Here is a 6,623-nt window from a genome sequence, read left to right on the forward strand (position 1 = left end):
GGAAGGGGGCCGACATTTTGCACGGTCATGATAGTAAGGCGTGTCAAAGGGTAGCCTGTCAGATATGTCGGCAACAACATCGATACCAAGGGCGAGGGACGAAGAGAACCGTTTTCCTGCTCGTTGAAACGAGGCGGACCAATAGGCAAGGTTCCCGTCCATCGGTGGTTACCGGAATGTCATCAACAATAGTAACAAGGTCTTACTGACAGAGTTGTACATCGAGGTGTTTGCACAAGCAGTGGATTATTACTGCTTAAATCCTATAGATCATAGAAAAGGTTTAAACAGACCAATGGAAGGAAAATATGATCATCAGATTAAACAGAACAATGGAAAGGAAAATAATATTAAACACATATTTCGAGGGTATATCCTTCCCAAGGACAAGCAGAGCAAGATATCCATGACAGGATATAAAGTAGAAAACCATTTAGGTAAGGGGGGAGGAATCTCATGATATTACTCATACAACGGTGTTAGGATAATTGATAATTAAAATATAGCATCGTGCTTCAAACGTGCCTGCTGAAAATCGGAGTACCATTGACATGCTTCGAGATAGCAGTGACATGGTCTTCAGGTGAAGATCAGACTTTGGAAACACGAAGGATCCATCAAGAATAACTTGTAGAATAAGTCTTACAATCTCCTCATGGATGAATGGATAACCTTGCTGAAAAGGAATCTATAATGATAGGTCCTCCAGCCGGGGGGGGGGGTGCTAGGCATGACATCATGTTACCGGGTCATCAAAGGATCAACATCATAACTCTTGGAAAGTTGTCCCAACCATCATATCTGACCGAGATTCAGATCCGATTGGTGTCATTATACCTCAGACTCAGGATGTCCGAGAAGAAAAGCTGCGGCACATATCAACGAAATGACATTGTAAGATTCTCGGAAATGAACTATGAAGTGATTTCCGTTATCAAGAGTTCATCATTAACCCAAGGAGAGGACAAGGAGGTGTCTGGTGAACTCAACGGCAATTCACCGAGATTCCCAAAAGATGGATGTCCACAATTAAGTGAACAAGGAGATAACATTTGTCAGATCAAAAGATATAAGGAAGTATGCTCGAGGAAAACATACACAATTAAACATTGGTTGAAAGGTACGCCCGAAATATGGGTTGGGTTGCACGACCAATGTCAGAATGGTGATGCAATAATCAATAGCCTAAGAATGAACTTTCGACCATTAACTTCAAAGAGATAGGGTTGCTAGAAGGAAAGAATCCAAACAACATCGTTCACTTGTTGGAATTAACACGGGGACCAAGAAAGAATGGTGATGGTGAGAAGTATTTCTATGTCAAGAATTCTCAAGAGGTGGAACAAATCTCAGAACATTCTTGACATAAAGGATGGTAATACTCCAAGGTAAAGAAGAACAATTGCTGGATAGCAAGGAACTCAAGGTATAACACCAAACATGAACAAGCTTGTGTTGGTGGGAAGGCAATAAAGTGGTCGATGATAATACAATTCATCGAGGGAAAGGATGGTATGTCTCATCATTAATTCACTTGATATCCTGGAAGAGCATCAGAATGTAGATGGTGATCATGACACATTTGTCGAGAGATTCCACGAAGATGTAATCGATCCGCGATCACATCAGTCAAAAGAATGATGAAGCAAGAGGTTATTGGAACCATAGGTACAACACAAACCTGAAATCAAGATTGTTGTTCAAGGCGAACTGATATGACGAGGAAGATCGACGTAACCTTAGCTCATTGTCAAAAGTTGTGCTCCGGGATTAAGGACCAGGTAGCACAGTTAAAATTTAGCATGGTAATGATATAACCGATCAGGCTAGGAATGACATGATCGGGTACAAACTCGTACATAAAGAATATTAGTAAGAGTTGTTAATCCGTAATGCGGACTCGGTTTAGTTATCGGTGTCTTTGAGTGTTTAATAACTCAGAGCCCAATGAAAATTTTGTAATCAATGAGTATGTAGTACTTGATGAAGAACTCATAGGAAGTTATGCAGTTCCATGATAATCTCGAGATACCAGGGGGGTAATACTCGACACAAGATCAAAGTAAAGGTTGGACTGGTGTATTGTTCCATAGAAGACAATTGTTTTAACTTGTCCGAGAAATGAGATCTAAGAAGAACAATCATGGTCGGAACCACGGTTGCAAAAGGCCAGATCCTAGATATAAGATGAACTTATACCAAAGGAATAATTTATTTAAAAGAAGCTTTAATGATAAGATCTACATCGTGTCCATGGGCATGAACACAAGTTCAAGGTCGACTCCCACTTCTCCAATGCATAACCTTTCATTCACTTCTCACGTCCGATGAAGATGCAGTGTTGAAATTTTATCTGGTGAAGTACCAGAAGTGTATGACTCGTGAAAACTTTCGGGTTCACACGGTTTAGAGAAGGCATACGTTCAACCCATAGGGCTTCTTATAGGCATATACCACAAGTTCCAAGGGTAAATATCACAAGCCCGAAAGCAGAGTAAGGTTGGCCAAGCGGAGGATACAACTTAACAAAGGCATTATGTATCAGGGGAAGAACTCATAAAGTGATCAAATGTGAAGGACACTGTCGGATAACAATCCAACAAAGGACTTGATGGTCCACAAAGGATCTGATACGAGTATCGGTACTCAACTAGAGGGAGAAGAATGCAAGGAGATCAGATTATAGAAACAACTGACTAACTCAATTGTCAAATGCAAAGGAATTATGATTTCCAAATCAAGGGATCAGAAGCAATGCTCTGATTAGGGATGGATAAGTTGAATAGCCTTAGGGTATAATCAACGACAATTGGATTGGTCGAGAACCAATTCCAGTTAAAAGAATGGAAGCTCAGCCGGAAAAGTAATTTATAAGGATCAATGATGATTGCGTGTATTCGCAAACATATTGAGTCAACAGACTCAAAATGATAATGACAAGGAATGTCATTAAGACTACGAGAGTTATGGGATTAACCATAATGCAAGCAAGCAAGAATTTCAAGAGCCAAAGGCTCCAGAGGATTTTCGGAAGATCGAATATTAATTTTGAAGACTTTTGTGAAACACAAGAACAACTGGGGATGAGCGGATACTCGGCAAGTGCGGCGATTTATTTGAAGGGGTATTCATGTGGCAAAGAACTGCTAGGCAGTAGGCACGAAGTATTCTCGGAACAATAGAGAAAACTTCGGGTATCTTGTAATAACAAGAACAATGGGGAATGATCGTAATAATGGCAAGTGTAAGAAGTTATCCGTAAGGATTTATCGGTGGTCGGGAATAGCAAAAGTGATGGGCACAAAGTCTCGAGAGAATATCAAAGAGTATCTCCGAAATCTTCTGGTGCAGTCGGTGACCATCTGGACTGAAGGGGCTCTCCGGGAGAAAGTATTTTCGAGGACCTAAAGTTAGATTTTTTTGTAAACTTCATTTAACCCGAGTAGAAGAGAGTTCAGAGTCCCAGAGTAAAGGTCGAGGAGTAAAAGATCCTAGTACCACCCAATGGCGACGTGGGCCCGTAAGGCACACAGCCAAGTTAGTAAAAGTTTTGCAATGGCTAGACTCAACTTCGGCCAAGGAGTTGGAAAGGGGGATTCCTACAGGCAGTTGGCTCTGATACCAACTTGTGACGCCCCCGATTCAATCGTACACTAATCATGCACGCAAATGTGTACGATCAAGATCAGGGACTCACGGGAAGATATCACAACACAACTCTACAAATAAAATAAGTCATACAAGCATCATAATACAAGCCAGGGGCCTCGAGGGCTCGAATACAAGTGCTCGATCATAGACGAGTCAGCGGAAGCAACATTATCTGAGTACATACATAAGTTAAACAAGTGTGCCTTAAGAAGGCTAGCACAAACTGGGATACAGATCGAAAGAGGTGCAGGCCTCCTGCCTGGGATCCTCCTAACTACTCCTGGACGTCGTCAGCGGGCTGCACGTAGTAGGGGCACCTCCGGTGTAGTAGGGGTCGTCGTCGATGGTGGCGTCTGGCTCCTGAACTCTAGCATCTGGTTGTGACAACCAGAAAGAAAGGAAAAGGGGAAAAAAGGGGGGAGAAAGCAACCGTGAGTACTCATCCAAAGTACTCGCAAGCAAGGAACTACACTACATATGCATGGGTATATGTGTAAGGAGGCCATATCAGTGGACTGAACTGCAGAATGCCAGAATAAGAGGGGGATAGCTAATCCTGTCGAAGACTACGCTTCTGGCAGCCTCCGTCTTGCAGCATGTAGGAGAGAGTAGATTGAAGTCCTCCAAGTAGCATCTCCAAATAGCATCTCCAAGTAGCATCGCATAGCATAAACCTACCCGGCGAACCTCTCCTCGTCGCCCTGCGGAAAAGCGATCACCGGGTTGTCTGTGGAACTTTGAAGGGTGTGTTTTATTAAGTATCCGGTTCTAGTTGTCATAAGGTCAAGGTACAACTCCAAGTCGTCCTGTTACCGAAGATCACGGCTATTCGAATAGATTAACTTCCCTGCAGGGGTGCACCACATAGCCCAACACGCTCGATCCCATTTGGCCGGACACACTTTCCTGGGTCATGCCCGGCCTCGGAAGATCAACACGTCGCAGCCCCACCTAGGCAAAACAGAGAGGCCAGCACGCCGGTCTAAACCTAAGCGCGCAGGGGTCTGGGCCCATCGCCCTGAGCACACCTGCACGTTGCGTACGCGGCCGGTGAGCAGACCTAGCAACCTCCATTACAAAGGAAGTTGCGTTAACGCAGTCCAACCCGGCGCGCGCCGCTCAGTCGCTGACGTCACGAAGTGCTTCGGCTGATACCACGACGTCGGGATACCCATAACTACTCCCACGTAGATGGTTAGTGCGTATAGGCTCGTAGCCAGACTCAGATCAAATACCAAGATCTCGTTAAGCGTGTTAAGTGTCCGCGAACGCCGAACAGGGCCAGGCCCACCTCTCTCCTAGGCGGTCTCAACCTGCCCTGTCGCTCCGCCACAAAAGATCCACACAGAGGGCCGTCGGGACAAAGGTCCTTTCAGCCCCCAATCCGTGAATCACTCGTGGGTACTCTTCGAGCTGACCCGACTTTAGTCACCATCTGTATAGTATGTATGTATGTATAGTATATACCCGTGATCACCTCCCAGGTGATCACGGCCCGATAGTATAGCAAGGCAGACTGACAAGAATGTAGGGCCGATGATGGTAAACTAGCATCCTATACTAAGCATTTAGGATTGCAGGTAAGGTATCAACAGGTGTAGCAACAATGACAGGCTATGCATCAGAATAGGATCAACGGAAAGCAGTAACATGCTACACTACTCTAATGCAAGCAGTATAGAGAAGAATAGGCGATATCTGGTGATCAAGGGGGGGCTTGCCTGGTTGCTCTGGCAAGAGAGAGGGGTCGTCAACTCCGTAGTCGAACTGGTCAGCAGCAGCGTCGGTCTCGTAGTCTACCGGAGAGAAGAGGGGGAAGAAATAATGAATACAGAGCAAACAAAGCATCACAAAATATAACAAGGCAATACGCGGTGTTCGGTGTGCCCTAACGCGGTAGTAAGTGATACCGACGAAAGGGGGAAACATCCGGGAAAGTATTCCCGGAGTTTCGCGTTTACGGACCGGTGAACCGGAGGGGGAAAGTTGCGTGTTCGGTATGCTAGGGGTGTGTGGCGGACGAACGGGCTGCGTATCCGGATTCGTCTCGTCGTTCTGTGCAACTTTCATGTACAAAGTATTTTCATCCGAGCTACGGTTTATTTTATATTAATTTTAAAAGATTTAATTCATTTTCTAATTTTAATTATTTATTTAATTCTAACATTTTCCAAAACAGTGAATGATGATGCAGGCATGACATCAAGGTGATGTCAGCAGGTCAACTGGTCGGTTGACCAGAGTCAAAGCTGACTGGTGGGTCCAGAGGGACCCACGTGTCATTGACTGTTAGTTAATTAACATTAGTTAATTGGGTTAACTAGATATTTAGGTTAATTAAACATAATTAACCTAATTAATTAAGTTAATTATTTTAGTTAATTAATTAATTAATAATTTTATTAATTATTATTTTTAAACCCTTTTTTGTTTTTGTTTTATCCTGCCCAAAAGGGGAGTGGGGCCCCAACGTCAGTGGCTCTGGGAGCCTTAACGGGCACGGGGCTAGCGGGGCATCGAGCGAATGGGCGTTGCGGGCGTCAGCCCGTTTGGGCGCCTGCCCAAGCCAGTGGAGGCGCTGGGGCGCCGGCGGCTACGGCAAGGTGCGCCAGGCAGGAGGCGGCAGGGTGAACGGCCACGGGCGGAGCGGTTGGGGCGGCGGCCATGCAGGAGCCGAGAGGCGGCGGGACGGTGCAGGGCACCGGCGGCAGAGACGGCTGGAGTGGCAGCAACGGCAGAGGAGCGGGGCTCGCGGGAATCCGCAAGGTGCGGCCACGCACGAGCGCACGCGCAATGCAGCGCCACCGGGAGGCGCTGTAGGGGACGGCGTGGCGACGGCCGCGGGGACTAGCAGAGGCGGATGGCAAGCGGCGCTAGCAACGGGGAGAGTCGGCGCAGGCGACGGGCGCAGAGGGCCACGGTGAGCGCGGGGCGCGTGCGCGCGCACGGCCAGGGCGCAGCCGGCGCGTGCG

This window comes from Triticum dicoccoides, chromosome 3A (assembly GCF_002162155.2).
Source record: "Triticum dicoccoides isolate Atlit2015 ecotype Zavitan chromosome 3A, WEW_v2.0, whole genome shotgun sequence".
Lineage (NCBI taxonomy): Eukaryota > Viridiplantae > Streptophyta > Magnoliopsida > Poales > Poaceae > Triticum > Triticum dicoccoides.